The sequence below is a fragment of the Schistocerca piceifrons genome, chromosome 11 (assembly GCF_021461385.2).
Source record: "Schistocerca piceifrons isolate TAMUIC-IGC-003096 chromosome 11, iqSchPice1.1, whole genome shotgun sequence".
NCBI classification, from domain to species: domain Eukaryota; kingdom Metazoa; phylum Arthropoda; class Insecta; order Orthoptera; family Acrididae; genus Schistocerca; species Schistocerca piceifrons.
In genome coordinates, this window is record NC_060148.1 from 165,276,663 (window position 1) to 165,296,198 (window position 19,536).

The window sequence follows — 19,536 nt, forward strand, 5'->3', positions numbered from 1 at the left end:
TGACTGCTGTTTCAAACTTCATGAATTCTTCGAGTCGTTCCACAAAGTCTTTCAACATTCGGCAAAAGGTGTGTATTCAGCCAGCATTAGTCAAGGACTTAACAAAGTTTCGGAAGTTCCGAGACACGAAAACAGAACACGCCTGTTTACGCCGCTTGCTGTGTCCATACCCGCCAACTCTCCCAATTTAGGTGGGAGACTACAGATATCTCGACTCTCGATTATTCCATATGTGCTCCCGATTTTTAGCAAGTTATCGTCAAACGGTATACTTTTGTTTTCCAAACTCATCATTTCAGTTGTTCGTGGCCAACGGTCGGAAGTCCTCCGCCCATTAGCCGTGTAGGTAGGCTATTTAGGTTTCCTGATTGGTAACGCCACGTAGCGCTCTGTATGAAAATCACTGGCTGTGCTGTGTGCAGTCTGTGGCTAGTTTGCATTGTTGTCTGCCATTGTAGTGTTGGGCAGCGGCAGCTGGATGTGAACAGCGCGTAGCGTTGCGCAGTTGGAGGTGAGCCGCCAGCAGTGGTGGATGTGGGGAGAGAGATGGCGGTGTTTTGAGAGCGGACAATCTGGACGTGTGTCCATCAGAAAGAGTAAATTTGTAATATTGGATATCATGGACTGATATATATAATGACTTTTGAACACTATTAAGGTAAATACATTGTTTGTTCTCTATCAAAATCTTTCATTTGCTAACTATGCCTATCAGTAGTTAGTGCGTTCAGTAGTTTGAATCTTTTATTTAGCTGGCAGTAGTGGCGCTCGCTGTATTGCAGTAGTTCGAGTAACGGAGATTTTTGTGAGGTAAGTGATTTGTGAAAGGTATAGGTTAATGTTAGTCAGAGCCATTCTTCATTCTTTTGTAGGGATTATTGACAGTCAGACTGCGTTGCGCTAAAAAAAATATTGTGTGTCAGTTTAAGCACAGTCATGTATAATTTTTCTAAGGGGACGTTTCATAGCCGTTTTTAATCGATATACGTATCGGAGTTGATAGAAATCAGTAAGTCGCACACGACCTGTATATCTATCGTTATTTTTCGTCATCCTCGCACAATTTGCAGAATTTATGAACTTATCGCTCAATGTTGTGCTATGTTTGGACTAGTGTTTGTGTGTGGCCGTTGTGCTGAATTGAAGTCGCTTATTATTCAACGTTTCTGTTATCGGTACAAATCTTTAAAGAGGGTATCATTATCAGCGATATTTTGTCAGCTGGCCCCCTAAAATGCTCTATTTTTACGTAAGCGTTATTTCACGTGTGGCTAATTCGATATATTCGTAAGTGTTTTGATTCGGTGTTTTGTTTCTCATTATAGAAAAAAAAATAACGCTGTATTCGTGAAGCAATATTCGGAACAGTTTCCGTGCATTACAGAGTCTAGGGAAAATGGCAGCTAATAAAGGGTGACACAGAATAATGGGAATGTTTGAAATGAGTAGTGGCAGCCATGGGCAGGTGGCAGCACTGCAGGTTCGTGACAGTTAGCGAGCAAACAGTCCGCCATTCCAGTAATCGTGGGTCAGGGGAGCGGACGACAGCGTGCGTTAGCCATGTTTTATAAAAACAACGATAGTTTGGCAGCGGCGCGGAGGGAGTTTCGACGTTTTTAAAATTTAGGAAGTCATGATGCCGTTCTGTCGAAACACGTCACAAAATGTTGGATTAATAACTTTGAAGAGACTGAATCTGCCCTCAAAAGAAGAAACTTACAGGACGACCGAGAAGTGTGCGTTCTCCAGCCAACATTGATGTGGTGCGCGAGGCTGTCTTGCGGAGCCCACGGCGTTCAATTCGTAAGCGAGCAGCGGTGGTTGGAATGTCCCGGGAGAGTGTTCGCAGAATTCTTCATCTCGATTTAAAATTTCATCCGTACATACTACAGATGGTGCAAGAATTGAAGGACAACGATTACCGGCTACTATTAGGATTCTGTCAACAAATGATAACAAAAACAAACAATGACGCTGAATTTATAAACAAGTTGTGGATGTCAGATGCGGCACATTTTCGTCTCACAGGTTATGTGTATAAACAAAACTTCCTAATTACGTTCATGAGCGCCCTTTACACGCTAGTAAAGTGACAGTATGGTGTGCTGTTTCATCACATGGCATCATCGGACCGTATTTTTTCGCAAATGAGGGGAAACGAAATAACTGTCAACGCCGGTCTTTACGTGGAGTTGTTACGGACGGAGTGCTGACCCACAGATATTGTTAACTGTCGATAAACCCGAAGACGGCTGTTTGCTAGAAACGTCTTTTGTCTATACCTCATCAGCTGCCCCGCTTTTGTTGATTGATTACTACGACAGCAACTGCAGCTGCCTCCCGGAAAGCAGCCAACTTTGCACCACACCGACGTGCTTAATTCGTTCACTGGTGCACTGGAGTGCGTCGCCCACGACTACAGGCGCGTTACAACTGCAGGGGGCGTCTCTAACTTAAGGCTGCGAAAGTTGAAGCATTTTATTGGCTCCCACTTACATAGGGAGAAGTGAGTACCGTATAAGAGAGAGCACAGTTCGGACGGTGAGATCTGAATCTCCGTTCTCGCAGAGCCGGACGGCAGAGAAATAGTCTGAAAGTCGTTGTGTGGAATGCTTGGTTCTCATGCACATACACATGTTGACGTGGGGTGTCCAACAAAAATAAGAGAGACACCTCCCTCCCCTCTCCCTGGTGTTTCCGAAGCAATCACACCTCTACTTCCAGATGCAACCACTCTACCGATTGCCAAATTCTTTCAGCGGATTGTTGCGTTAAATTCACTTCGTGAAGCCGCGAAAGCGCACGGGGGACTCGCTGGCCCAAGATGAGTGAAAAGTACGCAAATACCTGTACAAATCTGTAAACACTAATGCGGTTTAAAAAACAGCCATCAGCCAAAAAAATTAATCAGTACAGCTAATTATGGAAGAAAATCGTCGAAACATGAGTTAACAGCGCTCCAAAATTTTTAAATACAGACATTAGTCATGTAGAAATGGTCAAAAACCTCGAGTATGTAAGAGACGTGATCCAAGAAAATCTGTTTGAAAAATATCCCATAAGTGAAAAATACACAAAAAAGGAGGCAAACATACAGAATAACAAAACATATTTACCGTAAAAAATAAATGTCAAGGAGTGCCAAAATAGAGCATTGCTGCATTGTAGAGAAAGGAAATACTACAGAGAAGAAATATGACGAAAATTTTTAGGTGCAATGGAAGTACGCCTCAGAATTAAGAAGAAAAGATGGAATAATTAGAGTACAGAAAATGAATCAGAAAAAACAACAAGAAGAATATTTATGGGAGATGTATAGAGGATCACAAAACAAATCTTAGAGTGCGCCTGCGGAAAGAAATTAATATAAAACTGGATCCAAGAATTAAGAGGAAATACACAACATAAATGCAAAACAAGCAATAGACAGAGAAAGATGCTAAATTTAGGATTTCAAGACAAGCAATAACACAACAGATGTCAAGTGGTCCGAAGCAACAAATAAAGGTGAAATAGCATTATCGAAATTGAAAGGATCAGACGAGAAGGTTGTGAAATTGTAACACGATACCCCTTGAGGAAGAAATCAGAAATAATAATAATAATAATGTTTGTTGAGGTAATAAAAAACTTACGTTTATTCAGAGACATGTTTCAGCACGAAATTTTTTTAGCAAGAAAAAAGCCAAAAGGTGTGCTCTTAACGTAGTTGTAAAATACGTGAAATATTTTCCAATAATTAGCTACGATTACCAAGTAAAAAACCGCATTTACTTCCTTTACTGTCAGGACCTCCCAGTTGACATTTGGTATAATTGCATGTGACAGCATGTTTCTTCCTGTGTAGGTAGGTAGTAGCGACATTTCGCTTCCTTTGTGCTAAGAAGCACGTTATGTACATTTTATGTAAGCCGACACCGTGTATTTTCCTAATTCACTGAAAAACACGGGTATTTATCGACAATGGGCGGTGGGGGCAATTGCTTGGGTTACATGCTTGAAGACTGAGATCGTGAAATTTGCAGGGTAGCTCTGCAGACAATACATTTTTCATTGTATTACTGCTCACTGTCTAAGACAACAATATGCAGCAGAGATATCTTGACAATATTCCCAAATGACGTCGGGTACCATAGGACAAAACTGACGCGTAAACACTCGCTGTGTGTCATATAACTGATATTTATCGCAGATTGTGGTATCAGCGCGGAATAAAATATGATTCACAACTGAAGGCGGAGATCTAAGAGTTCCACAGTGGTAGATAAGGATTTGGTTGCAAAGCCTCGAGCACAGAATATCACAGGTTGCAGAAAGTAGGTTTCAAATCGGGTTGAAAGTAAGTTTTAAACTGGGTGGACAATGTCACAATACGCCATTCTCCGAACATATCGAAAATCATCGTCTTTTACTTTTGTGTTTAAGTAAATCATGGGCTTAATAGCCCACAGCTGTGTCATAATCAAAACCGTGCTCTCTCTGTATCTCTCGCTCGCTCACTGCCTCTCCCTGATATCAGTGTAATATAATAATAATAATAATAATAATAGTAACAACAAATCTTATAGACTTTATTAGTCTGTGTGTTTTTGCACGACATATTCGGTTGCTTCAGTAATACACGGCGTACGGTGTTTTGGATGTGATGTAAAAAAGACAGGAGAAAGACGCCCGTGTCCACAGCCCATCACAGTAATCAGAGCCCTCCACAACAATTCGAGCACTATGCTAAAAATCGTATTCTGCGTTGTGTCGCACGTTACACGCAACACGTACACGTCTTATTAATTGTCATAACTCCGTCTGATGATGGAAGTGTTCAAGCCTCGGAAAGCGTAAATTGTGACTGGTCACTGGTCCTCAAAAGGCGCGATCGGGAATGGCGACAAAAGCGGGCACTGAAAGCACTTCTTTCGCTATCAGTTGTCGATGGACGGAGAAGTAGACTGAACGAGGACCACAGCTGCGCAGTACTCGCATCCCACTGTGGGCAGAATCACACACAACTCACACCGTCGTTAGCTTGGCCATTTTACTGTTTGTTGAACTCGGTGGCTGCGTATTGTGTTCCTAGCACAAATTTTTTTGTGTGTTTCGGGCAATTAGCCATCTTCAGGTAGCGTAATACATGTTTAAATCAGCATTGCCACATTAGTAACATACCGACTGCACTTCGGATACTGCAGCCACCTTTCTGTTCTGTTTGTTGTCGATCGTATCCTCCGCATTTATCAGCGTGGCACAAACACTTCTTCTGACTGTGATGCGCGAAACCGGCGTAGCACTGGCTGCGTTGTCGACGGCCTGTTGGCAGAATAGAAAGGTAAGCAGCAGCAGCAGCATCCAAAAGGCACTCGATGTATCCTGATAGTATGCCCCTGAAGATCTAAACGTGCATTACGGCAACTGAAGATGGACGAATGCCCGAAACGCGTATTTCGGGATAAAAAATAGTTAATGCCTAACATTATACAATAATTTAGATAAATTTGAAATATCAGCAGGTTAGGAAAGTACCACGCCTACGAAAAACTGTGGAGGGTTGGAAATTAATGATAAAATTTTTCGAAACAGAAAACACATCAAAAGCCAGAAAAAGTCAAATAAAAAGATCTTCGTATATTTGTGGAATAAAAAGTTTCTTAAACAAGTTCGGTACAGAAGTAAAATAAAATTAAGAAAAAAATAATACAAGAGCTGAAGAAACGACAGATGCATTTACGGAAAAAGTATTGCATACCGAAGTGAAGAAACTGGTGAGAAGACTGGAAGAAAAAAGATAACGAACAGATAAAAAAGAGTGGAAGAAATGAAAAGGTAACAAGGAATACACACGTGGTGCATAGCTTCCTCATCCGAAAAAAATGTCCCTAGTCGCTGTATTTCTTAAAGCAACGTACTTGGGCTGCACTAGACGTGCAATGGATTCACAGAGTCGGGCCGACCACTTACTGGGCTGTGCTTATAATGAAACAGCTTCCCTGCCTGCACTGCGCTGATCCTCTTGGTGGCATTAATTATGTAATGCTCTATAAATTACTGCTGTAACTGTTGTTGGAAGTTTCAATTAAAGGAAAGACTCATACGTTCATCAGGAAGGCAGCCGTTGTAAGTTCCAACTGCCATTATTGCTGTACCCAGACGCCAATAAAATATTAAATAAATGAATAAATGAGACGTGGATTGTGACGGGAAATTGTCTCCCGTCCACTCTCGCATTATGTGCGATTACAGAAGTGAACAAGTGCCCAAACGGAAAATTCAGCAAAACTCGACGATAACGAACTCCATACGTGAAAGATTATCCTCAAGTTGTACAAGGACCAGACCGCAGTTATAAGACGCGCTGGGCAAGAAAGGCAAGCGGTAGTTGGATGGCGATTGAGACAAGGTTCATGGGCGTCCGCGGAAATTAATTGAGGGGCGGTGGTCGAGACTCTGGTTGCCGTTCTCCGTATCAGTTATTATAAGCCCGCCGCCATCAGCCACGTAATTCTAGAACTGGCGAAAGACGAGGTTTGGTGGCATCGCGGGACATTACTTTTAGGAATGTATGAAAATTGAAAATTCTGTAACGAATAAAAACTATGTATTCCAGAGTCCAATTGGGTGGGGATGCATATGATAAGGTAGTAAACATATCCCCCATGTTATTGAATGCGTTCGCTCAGAAAGCTGTGAAGAAAACCAAGGAGAAATTTCGAAAACGGATTTGACTTCATAGAGGAGAAATGAAAACTTCAGTTACAAGAGGAAATAGAACGAACAACCAAAGGAAAAGTTATTTTCGACAGGACAGATGCAGCGTTTTAATACGTAGCCGACAAAAATCCTTGGTGTTAATGAAAATAATAAATGTATTACTGTTATTGAAGAAGGCTAACGCGTGTTGGCAAAAATAAAATTGTGCAAAATGTGACTGGGAGCAATAAAACTAAAGCTTTGACTATGCTGTACAATGGACGTAAAACAGTTGAGGATCGTCGAGGAAATCAATTAGGAAAACGATTCTGCCGCTACTGGACGCGTTTCCGTATTGTACAGCAACAACAATATGGCACACGGTTCGGTGTGTGAACGGTATAACAAGGTACAGAAGAATGCTGAAGATTACACGGGTAGATCGGATAACTAATGAGGAGACATGCGGAAAAAAGAAATTTGTGGCACAACTGGAATAAAATAAGGGGTCGGTGATAGGGCACACTAAACAGGCATCAAGCAATTTTTACTTGGGGATGGTGTGGAGTTAAGAATTGTAGAATTCAGAAGCTATATAGGCTAGCTGCCGTCTTTTGCAACTCTAGTGAAAGTTTCGATTGTTCCGAAGAACTGCCGTCACTCGCCGTTTCGTAACACGAATTGGCGAGGCGAGATGAAAGTTCTTCCCAACACCGGATCGTGAGTGTATAGTGCAGTGAAAACGATGTGTGCTGAATATCCAAAACACGCACGCCGAAGAATTAAAAAAAAACCTGGCCACTGAATATGCTATAGAATAACGCAAAACACGGTAATTAACCTATACAATTTGTACATCGGCAACTGCGGAAAAAGAGGCCGAAAAACAAAGAAGGCAATTTGTATAGGCCTCTTCAGAAGTCTGTAGGATGTAGTAGTCATTCTGAGATGAAGGGTCTTGCAAAGGAGAGCTACATAAAGACCACAATAATAATATGATGAAATGGGAAAAAATGGTGAAAAAGCTTTTGATAAACTTTAGAAACGACATGGTGTAACATCGTTAGCCGCCGTTTTAACTATTCGTTAATATATCAGCCACTGGATTCGGCAAAGACAATTTTCGAGCACAGCTTGGATTAACAGCAGAATATCTGCAACTTTGTCTCATGTTGAATTAAGTTATCATTTACGTATTCTTCATCTTATAAACACTATTTCCAGTCGACATGTTGCTTTTTTTACGTCAGTGATCGAATCCGGTGGCTTATTAACGAACATTTAAAACAGCAGCACTCACTATTACATATAGACGTTTCTAAAAACAACAATAGGCTTTGTATAAACAAGTTACGTTTTTTTGAAACGTAATACAACACCTTTCAGGAACTTATTCCTGTTTGCAACTACCGTCGGTGTTTACATTAGTAATGTATGCGGTATATTGGAGTCGTCTTTTCTGTGCTGTAAAGGCATTACGCCTCCCACAATATGCAGAAATTCACGCACAGGCATATCATCAAAGCGTGCGTGTGTTCAAAACAGAAGTAATATCCGACGTTCCCCGAGGGAGTTTTATAGGATCTCTACAGTTCCTGCCCCATATTAACTACATAGGAGAAAATCTCAGTAGCCGTCATAGATTGTTCGCAGATGATGCTGTCATTTACCGTCTTGTTAAGTCATCAGATGACCAAAACGAATTGCAAAATGATTTAGATATCTGTATGATATGAAAAGTGACAGTTGACCCTGAATAAGGAAAAGTGTGAAGTTATTCACATGAGTGCTAAAAGAAATCGGCTAAATTTCGATTACGCGATAAGTCACACAAATCTGAAGGCTGCAAATTCAACTAAATACTTAAGGATTACAATTACAAATAACCTAAATTGGAACGATCACATAGATAATATTGTGGGTAGAGCAAACCAAAGACTGCGATTCATTGGTAGAAAGAAAGTTCAACAGGTCTACTAAAGAGACTGCTTACACCACGCTTGTCCGCCCTATTCTGGAGTATTGCTGTGCGGTGTGGGATCCGCATCAGGTGAGACTGACGGATCACATCGAAAAAGTACAAAGAACGGCAGCTTGTTTTGTATTATCGCGAAGTAGGGGAGATAGTGTCACAGACATGATACGCGAATTGGAGTGGCAATCATTAAAACAAAGGCGTTTTTCGTTGCGAAGGGATCTTCTGATGAAATTTCAATCACCAGTTTTCTGCTCCGATTGCGAAAAGATTCTGTTGGCACCCGCCGACATAGGGAGAAATGGTCATTCCTATAAAATAAGAGAAATCAGGGCTCGCACAGAAAAATTTAAGTGCTCGTTTTTACCGCGGGCCGCTCGGGAGTGGAACGGTAGAGAGACAGCTTGAAGGCGGTTCATTGAACCCTCTGCCAGGCACTTTATTGTGAATAGGAGAATAATCACGTAGGTGTGTGTGTGTGTGTGTGTGTGTGTGTGTGTGTGTGTGTGTGTGTGCGGTCATTTGTGTATGTGTTAATTTCTGCGTAGTGGAGGAAACCAAACGCCTGAGAAGCATGAAAATACGAGTTTTGAAGCAAGAACAACACACAGACGTCACATACAACACTAACGTAAAGTTCCACTGCACTTGAAAAATGGGAATAAATTCGTGCCACGCATGAAGAAGAGAGTGGTGCAAGACATAATTATTTAAAATCATTTACACAGACGCAGTCTTTTGGAAAACGTCGTTGACGGTGGGTGCAATTCCAAAGTTACCGTAATAATACGGTAACGTACCACTTCCAGCCTCGCAAGATAAATTTTACAGAAAAACACCACGTCTGAGTAATAGCACGTCAACCGCAGTATAGCAGTAAGTCACCGTGGCAGGCGACTACACTGTGGCGAGGTTCCGCCCGCAACACTTTCCACACGTCCTATGCTGGCAATCACACGCAGTTGCACTGGCGCAGGGCACCAGACCTCCTGAGACGAGCTGATGGCAGCGCCGCGCCGCGGCGGGTAGGCGCGACTGTGTAACCCCCCCCCCCTCCCCCACCCCCTGCCGTGTTACGGTCCGCCTGCTGACTCAGCCATCGATCGACTGAGGGGCTGCCGCTGACGCTGGCGCGCCCGAGGCGAACAAAGGACTGTCGGCGGGGCGTGGGCGACGCCGCCAGGCGGCAAGCGCGCGCACTAGAGCCTCAGCTGTTGCCGGCCAGCGATATAGAAAGGGGACCCGTAGCCGCCGCGTTGCCACGTCTCTGGCCGGCCGTTGAGCCGAGTCGAGCCGAGCAGGGCTGGGCTGCCTTGCCTTCCAGCCTGTTCGCTGCGTTCTCAGCCCTCCGTCTTCTGCCCTGTTAACACCTGGTTGTGAAACTCACTTCCTGAAGCCAGTTTCGTTAGTCGCAGTCTACGTGGCGACATAAACGTAGTTTCGGCTTTTTGTGTGTACCGAAAATTATTTCCGTCTCCGAAATGAAGATTATGACATTTGAAATCGTGTTTGATTTCCGACTGGATGAAGAGATGTTGTCAGCTTGGATGCTCAGCAACGAAATTTTGGTAGTTTCCTCCAGAAGCTCTTTCAATAACTTAAGAATGACGTCAGAACAGTTCCCGGATCAAAGTTGGAGATTCTGTAAGGAAAGAAATGCACATCTGTGTGTGAAGCACTGGGAGAAATGTACACCTGCGTGTGAAGCATTGTTGTCCGAATTCTTGTTGCCCGTAACAGTACTCATATCGCGTTCCGAAGTCCACAAGTTTCAGAAGTTTCTTGTCTCCAACTTCAGGACTTCGCACTTTTTGCTCCGCACATGTTAAATTTTCTATTCCCTCTCTTAGTTCCACATTGTATTGCTTCATTAGTTTTGTACGCCTCATTATTTCTTATACTGTATTTTTGCCCAGTAATTCCCAATATCGGAAATGCTTCGATGTACATGAAATTGTAAAGATTCGAGACGCAAACGATTATCCTCACAAGCGGCTGTGCATTGCGTACCTTCCCACAAACTAACATCATTCTCAGCTGACCCACCGTATCTCGCCTTTATTGAAACGCTGCCTAACACAAAACCAAATGCACCGGCAGTTTCCGTGTCGAGTAAGTTGGAGCGCCCTGAAAAAGAATACTTTCCCCACCGTAGGCCGAGCGTGCACAGTTGCTGCAACTAGTTCAAATAGTTCAAATGGCTCTGAGCACTATGGGACTTAACAGCTGAGGTCATCAGTCCCCTAGAACTTAGAACTACTTAAACCTAACTAACGTAAGGACATCACACACATCCATGCCCGAGGCAGGATTCGAACCTGCGAATGTAGCGGTCGCGCGGTTCCAGACTGAAGCGCCTAGAACCGCTCGGTCACACCGGCCGGTCCATTTTCAAAACTTCGTATTTATTCAAGTACAAGCTTGTACTTGAATACATACGAATTTTTGAAAATCGGTCCATCATTTACAATAACCCTGTATTTGTTTACTGACGTATTTAGATGATTTTCGTATATATTTCATCAAGGCGACGCACTGCAAAGTCGAGTTCGTTTTCTGTATCCTGAATGATTATTTGGTCATCGGCAAAGAACGGTGTGTGTGTGTGTGTGGGGGGGGGGGGGTGCATTATTCTGACACCTTGTTTGACTTCTCAGTGTCTTCTAGGATCATAGTGAGTGTAGTAGGTTAATCTTTATTGACCCTGTCTACTCTCTTCATGCACTTATTGTCTGTAATATCGGTTGGTACTACAAAGCTGCTTTAGGTCCGATATCCGCAACGTTATCTCGCTGAGTGAACTGTTGTCAGCTCTCTCTCTCTCTCTCTCTGATACCAACGTGCTTACACACTACTTAAACTAACTTATGCTAAGAACAACACACACACACACACACACACACACACACCGATGACCGAGGGAGAACGCAAACCTCCGGCGGAAGGGGCCGCGCAATCCGTGACATGGCGCCTCAAACTACGCGGCCACTCCCGCTGATGATAGTGGACTACATGTTTAGAGTTGTCTCAGGACGCCCTATAAAGCCGAAAGCCGGTTCACAACAAAGTATGAAAGAAATACAATATGTCCCAGGAGGAGTGGCCAATATCTAGGGGTATGAGACGAAAGGTCATTCGAAGCAAAATGTCCATTAGAGACTGGCTCTGAAGTACGTACCTTAAGAGCTGTGAAACACACCTCTTCTGTTGAAAAAGTGGCCACTACTGTTAAGGCGTGTGTTTTAGAAGCCGTGTTTACTGACAAGTATTTTTTTTTTTTTTCCCAACGCTATCACCTCACAAAATATGAAAAACAAAGGCAGAAGAGAAGTGTGCGACAATATCAAAGATCAACAAGTGCTCAGAGTTCGTAAGGCATGCACTTCAGAGACCATGTTTATTGGACTTTCTTGCTTCTAACGACCGCTCCTGTCATGCTGCTGAAGACTGACCATTCTTCCTGGGGTAACCTGCACGTTTGTGGAACATCAAAACTGTGATCTGAGATTTTAGTATGTCTGTATTCCTCCAAGTACCGACGAAATGTTGTGTAAATGTTGAAAGGTGTTACTTGCTCCGAAGTCTTTCCTTCCGACAATATTTTGGGGAACCTTCGTTGTTTGTTGATTCTCATAACTATGATCTTCCCGTATTTATCCTCATTCCATACTCTTCCACACTTTTACCGTCGCCTCCATCATAAACTGCAGTTCTTTCTGTGAGCCAACCAACACTTTCTCCTCCTACTGATGTAGTCCTTTGCCTGTTTTTCAGCACAGGCGTTGAATAGCATCGGTAACAACCAAACCTCCGACTGTCCCGTTGATTTCATCATTGGCAATACCTCACTGCTTCTCTCTCTCTCTCCCTCCCTCCCTCTCTCTCTCCCTCCCTCCCTCTCTCTCTCCCTCTCCCTCCCTCCCTCCCTCCCTCCCACCCTCTCTCTCTCTCTCTCTCTCTCTCACACACACACACACACACACACACACACACACACACACACACACACACACACACACACAGAGTTGCGTCATAAGTCCTCTGGAGGACTGTCTGTGTGTTGTCACCGCCAGACACCACACTTGCTAGGTGGTAGCCTTTAAATCGGCCGCGGTGCATTAGTATACGTCGGACCCGCGTGTCGCCACTGTCAGTGATAGCAGACCGAGCGCCACCACACGGCAGGTCTAGAGAGACGTACTGGCACTCGCCCCAGTTGTACAGCTGACGTTCATAGCAATGGTTCACTGACTACATACGCTCTCATTTGCCGAGACGATGGTTAGCATAGCCTTCAGCTACATTTGCTACGACCTAGCAAGGCGCCGTATTCAATTGATAATTAATATTATGAAGCATGTACCGTAACGAGCGATGTTCTACAATTGTGGATTAAAGTTAAGTATTATATCAACTACGTACTTTATTTGCAATTCTCAAGATGTTGTCCTGTTCCAGACCTCACACCAGTCAGCGTGTAATTAAACGCGTGCATTTCGGCCTCTTCTAGAAAAACAGTGTTGGCTCTTCTGCCAACACTACACTCTGAAACACGTTTTCCCAACAAAAATAACGTACGACAACACGTTTATATTTCCCCGTTAGCGTATAGTTTTCCTTTGTGCTGCTATCATCAAACATGGAAAAGCATTTTACGTTCCTCTCCTTTCCTGAATCCAGGCTGAGCCGCCCCTTTGCTTTCTTCACTTCTTCTTTCTAATTTTGCTAATAAAAGGCCACACACAACCTTTGCAATGTGCCGTATGGAATTAGCCGCCCTGACATCTTTATATTTCATTACATGATAGAGAAATACGTCCACGGTAAAGGCAGACCACCATTCGGATTAGGCACAACAGTGAAATACAGAAAGGTCTTGATCGCACAATTCTTTGTTAGACGTTACGCGTTTCAAGACTTCACCAGCAGACTAAAGCTGTGGAACTAAGTGCACAAGGAAATTAACGGTAGCAAATGTGTACACAATAAACCCAAGTGTGCACCTTCCTAGTACACCGTATACAGAAATTTCAGTTAGGATCGTAATTATATTTAAATCAGACTTACGTAAAAATCTGACGGAAGTGAGCAGAGAGACTGAATGTAATAGAGCTGTCATTTCATGTAGGCATATTCGACAGTGCGGTTGTCTCTCCTAAGAGAACCAGTTCCAAACTTAACTGTGGCAATTAAGTCATCTAGCGGTAAGAAGTAAACGAAGGCCGGGAGGTGGCGCTAGCATTAATCGTACGAACAGTATCTCGGAACTGACCCAAGATTGCTTAGATTACCATTTCATCGCAACACGCGCGTGCTTCCTCGCCATGGGTTCCACGTTGTCGGCAGAGTAAATTCAACTTCTCGTTTTGAATACAGTTACACTAGACGCAAATTGGATTGTAGTTAACCCTACGAAAGTTGAATCTGTGAGTTTCACTGCCATTTCCAAGAGCTTATTTTTGTTGGATATGCTGTATGTAATTCTGCATTTCCATGCTGTTATACACGTTCCCTTCACATTGCGTACAACTCCACGTCCAAATGAAATCCATTAAATCCGAAATAGTATGACCACTATTTCGGCATTACGATTGCCTTGGCATCAGTTTTCGTCAACTACTGACCCTAACTCTACATCGTCAACCACAATATGCTACCAAGGTTTTTTGGGTGCCCCCAGGCATCTACTTCAAGCTAGGCTGCTATACATTGTGATATCATGCGTTTACGCTTTTTAATAGTAAATAAAGAAAAAGGAAAAAAGTAGACGGAAAACAAAATTCTAATATTAACTTCTATTTTATTTCAGATTGATCTAACTGATCTAGGCTTACCTAAATGGTTCTGTCGTATGTCATTTATTATTGTTGTTGTTGTGGTCTTCAGTCCTGAGACTGGTTTGATGCAGCTCTCCATGCTACTCTATCCTGTGCAAGCTTCTTCATCTCCCAGTACCTACTGCAACCTACATCCTTCTGAATCTGCTTAGTGTATTCATCTCTCGGTCTCCCTCCACGATTTTTACCCTCTACGCTGCCCTCCAATACTAAATTGGTGATCCCTTGATGCCTCAGAACATGCCCTAACAACCGATTCCTTCTTCTACTCAAGTTGTGCCACAAACTCCTCTTCTCCCCAATTCTATTAAGTACCTCCTCATTAGTTACGTGATCTACCCATCTAATCTTCAGCATTCTTCTGTAGCACCACATTTCAAAAGCTTCTATTCTCTTTCTGTCCAAACTATTTATCGTCCATGTTTCAATTCCATACATGGCTACACTCCATACAAATACTTTCAGAAACGACTTCCTAACACTTAAATCTATACTCAATGTTAACAAATTTCTCTTCTTCAGAAACGCTTTCCTTGCCATTGCCAGTCTACATTTTATATCTTCTCTACTTCGACCATCAGCAGTTATTTTGCTCCCCAAATAGCAAAACTCCTTTACTAGTTTAAGTGTCTCATTTCCTAATCTAATTCCCTCAATATCACCCGACTTAATTCGACTACTCATTTATTGTATGTTGGACTATTGTAATATGATTTCATTTGGTGATACTTACGTAACATTTTATGTAGTGATGGTTAGAAATTTATTGTGTCAGAATTTATATTTTAATTTTTGGTCTTATCGATTTTATGCTTACATTGTACCACGCCAGTTAATGGGTGCAAATATGTCTTGTGTTTTGATTATTGACCAACGATTATCTCTGTAACGTTGACGCACATTTCGTGCCGTCAGTATAATTTTTTTCCTCCGTAAAAGTAGCGTGGATGTATCTTCCTCAGTTTGTTCACGATGTTCTGACATGTAGTCCAACACAGTGTGTAGTTCTTTGTAAAGTTACTCTTTGACTTAATTGTATAACTAAAGCTACCACCATCTATCGGTCTTCGTTTACCTCTCACCGTTAGATAACTTAATCGCCACTGTCATTTTGGCTGTGGTTCTCTTAGAACTGACAACGGCACTGAGGAATATGCCTATATGATATCAGATGAGGTCTGTATTATATTCAATGTATGTGCTCACTTTAGTGAGCTATTTTCTAAAGTTTGATTTAAATGTAAGTAGACTAAAAACGGAAATTTCTGTGTATGGTATAGCAAGATGCATATCTATCAAATATATGCTCTCGCTAATTTCCTTGTACACTTTATTCGACGTGTTCAGTCTGGTGATCAAATTTTGAAACGGGTAACGCTTGATAAAAAAAAATGCGTGATGAGGATCTTTCTATATTTTAGAGTTGTACGAAATCTTTGTATTGTTCGGTGTTGTATTTCTTTGGCAAAAGGTCCAGGGGAATTTTTGTTAGGTGTTCAGGCCGAATGCCGTCATCACAGTCGTGCATCGTGCTGCCGAGGTTATTTACAGCTTACGGATGATCATCGTCATCGTCATCATCACCATCATCATCATCGTCATCGATTATTCTCTTTAGAGAGCATGTGAGCTTGAGGCACTCACGGCTCTCTTCTGTTTTTGTTTTCTTCTCAAAACCTCTCCTTTAAGTAACTGTGATTTTTTTCTTACTTCCCTCTGACCATTTTTTTTCTGTTGTTTCTTTTCTTCAGACTTGTTCGATTTTCTTGTTTCTGATTTTATTTTTTATTTGTTAATTTCGTCTTGTCAGATTTTGAATTGTGCCTGGTCATCTTCTGTTTCCTTGACGTAAGTGGTTCTCAATTTGCTTGTATTGACGATGTTAAAAATTTTCTCGGTGAGTCTGTTTTCATCCAACCTACATAGGCGTCCAGTAGAACTCTAGGCGCCTTCTTCTAAGTTTATCTGCGATACTGCGTCTGTTTCCTTAGAGTTCCGTTACAGATCGTCTGGCCAAGGTCCGTCTCTGAGAACAGCGCCGTAGATATTTCTAAAAAATTTTCTAGTTTCTCGATGTCACGAATTTTCGTCATTCCTGTAATTATTGAGTTTCTGCCGCATACAAGACTTCTGGTAAAACAAGCGCGTTGTGCGTCGTAGTTTTGCACCACGATATGCTGTTCTTTGTCGTAGTGATTCCATGCCAGCTGTTATGCGTTCTGCAAACGCTGAAAAATTTTTTTCCAGTAAATGACTGACACTGTCTCCTTATATATAATGGGCTTTCATTAGATAAATAATCACTTTTACTGAGCAAAGCTTCGACTGTGGTGGCAGCAGAAGGTTACGGGGCAGTTGAAAATTAATATAGCTGTTACAGACTGATACAACTATTTAATACATAGCGATACATCGTGAAGGATTGTAAAATACTTAAAATAAACTTTAAAAAATTTCGATCGTTCCACAAGCGAAGCGAATCCGTTGGAATATTTTTAAATCAGCGTCAGACGAGAGAGTTGCACCGGTCCCACAGATCATGACAACACTGTGTCCTTCTCTTGGCTACATGCGTCTCAGGATACGACACACGTAGATTTGTTTTTCATGGGGTTATGTGAAAATCGATTCACTGCTCGTATTATCCATTAAATAGCTGTAACTGTTGCGATCACTTTATTCAGTTTGAACGCAACGTGTACGAAATTAAAGAACGAAGTGTTCGGATGAAAAACAGTTTAAGACATGGATGCAGTCTTTGGCCGCTGATGTTTGGTCTCCACATCGAAGAACCAATGACGGAAATAAAACAAGGGTTCAAAAGTGGGATTAAAACCCAAGGTGACGAGATATCAATGGATTAGCTGATGACAATGCTATCGTCAGCGAAAGTGAAGAAGAATTAATTGCAGGCCGTGTTGAATGAAATGGACAGTGTAGTGACTAGAGAATATGGATTCACAGCAAACCGAAGAAAAACGAAACTAATGTGCAGTAGCAGAAATGAGATTAGCGTTCAAGTTAACTAGAAAGCTGGTGACCAAGAAATAGACAGAGGAAAGGAGTTCCGCTTATTTGGAAGCAAAATAACACACGATGGACGGGACAAGGAGGATATGAAAAGCAGAGTAGCATAGACAAAGAGGGCAGTCATGGTGAAGAGAGATCTACTGCTATCGATATAGGCCTTAATTTGAGCAGAAAATTTGTCGGAGTGTTCGTTTGGAGCACAACATTCTATGGCAGTGGCGCGTGGACTGTGGAAAACCCGGAACAGAAAAGAATAGAAGCGTTTCAGATGTGGTGCTACAGAAGAATGTTTAAAATTAGGAGGGCTGGTAACGTAAGGCATCGCATTAGAAGGTTCTGCGCAGAATCGGAGACGAAAGGAATATGAGGAAAACACCGACAACCAGAAGCGCCAGGGCAAGACGATGTCTTAAGACATCGGGGACTAACTTGCATCGTGCTGAAAGAAACTGTACAGGGCGTAAGCTGTAGGGGAAGATAGGAGAGTAGTCATAAGACTGACGACTGAAGAAGTGGTGAAGTAACTTGTGTGTGTGGCTCGTTTGCCGAACACATTACACAACTCAAAATGTCCTTTTCTAATGCGCTAACGTCAGAATGCGTGGCAGGAAATATAGTATCGGTCAGATGCCGTCCGTGTGGTGCGGCCGAGCGGTTCTAGGCGCTTCATTCTGGAACCGCGCTGCTGCTACGGTGGCAGGTTCGAATCCTGCCTCGGGCATGGATGTGTGTGGTTTAAGTAGTTCTAAGTTCTAGTACACTGATGACCTCAGATGTGAAGTCCGATAGTGCTGAGAGCCATTTTTTTGTCGTCCGCGTGTGTGACTAAGGAAAGTGTCACAGAACCCCTATACAGCATGTAAAACGAATCGTATGTTTTTTTTTTTTCATTCTTCTGATTATATCTGTGTATGTGTCTACGTATTAAATAGTCGCAAAGCTCTATTGATTTTTAACTGCCGTGCGTTACAATTTCAGTTATATCGGTACAGTATATCGACAGCAACTGAGCCTGAATACAAGTCAGTGGTTTCATTTAATTTTCCTCGTAACAGGGCGGTGATGTCCACTGACGGCGCCGGCAGTTACGAGGCTTACACTAATATCTGAGGGCCTCGCTTTTGTCACTTAGGTCTCTATGACGCGCTTTTGTCACGATGTGCGTCGAAGAATGTATGGCAAATTTGTTCGACAATAGTACGTCGCTGAAGCTCTGGTAAACTTTTTCGTCTTCGTTTTCTGCCTCTTTGTGTGTGTGTGTGTGTGGGGGGGGGGGGGGAGGGGGGGGGGACGTACTCTAACCGTCTTTACGAATTTTTCCACGCAACCATGGTACAATTAGTTTTGTAAAAATTACGGAATAATATTACAAAGTATGTTCGGCAAGTTGCATAAATTTATACAGGTACAAATATCCACACATAATGTTCCACGTTACGAACTGATAAGACTAAAACTGTAACATAGAACATTTTGAGTAGCTTGTCTAACCAACCAGTTTAGACTGATGGAGCTTCTTTTCATTTTTCATGCGATCTTCGTATGTCAGTCTGCATTAAACATACTGGACAAGCTAATTAAAAAAGAGGTACAAAATATTACGTCCAGTGGTGCTAGAAATGTTGAGGACAAAACTACACACGTTAGTACTTTTATGGCTCACGTTCCTCTAGAGAAATGGTTACGTTCATTACAAACTCATATAATGGTCTCCAGATTGCTATATGGACTACTTTCGGTGTTCTATTTGCTGTTCCTCATATAGAGTATATAGTATGACACGCAGTTTTTATATGGAAATTGCATTGGGGCTGCTATTCATTCTTTTTTATGTTATTTTCCGCCACTAGTTTCGAGGGCGGCTCGTTTTCAACCGGTATCTAAATTTCTCAAATATAGTTTGATACATAGACATACGTATACACACATGGTATTAACTAATATGTGGGAAACCTGTGGGGTGAATGGAGGACTTACAAAGAAGCAAAAAGTTCACGTATATATATGTGATCA

The 19,536-nt window shown here is 42.3% G+C and overlaps 1 protein-coding gene across 1 annotated transcript in view; it reads left to right on the plus strand.

The window, feature by feature from the left end:
* LOC124719861 (chromatin modification-related protein eaf-1-like) overlaps nucleotides 1-19,536 on the plus strand; it is a 343,357-nt gene that overhangs the window by 121,238 nt on the left and 202,583 nt on the right. The window lies entirely within an intron of this gene.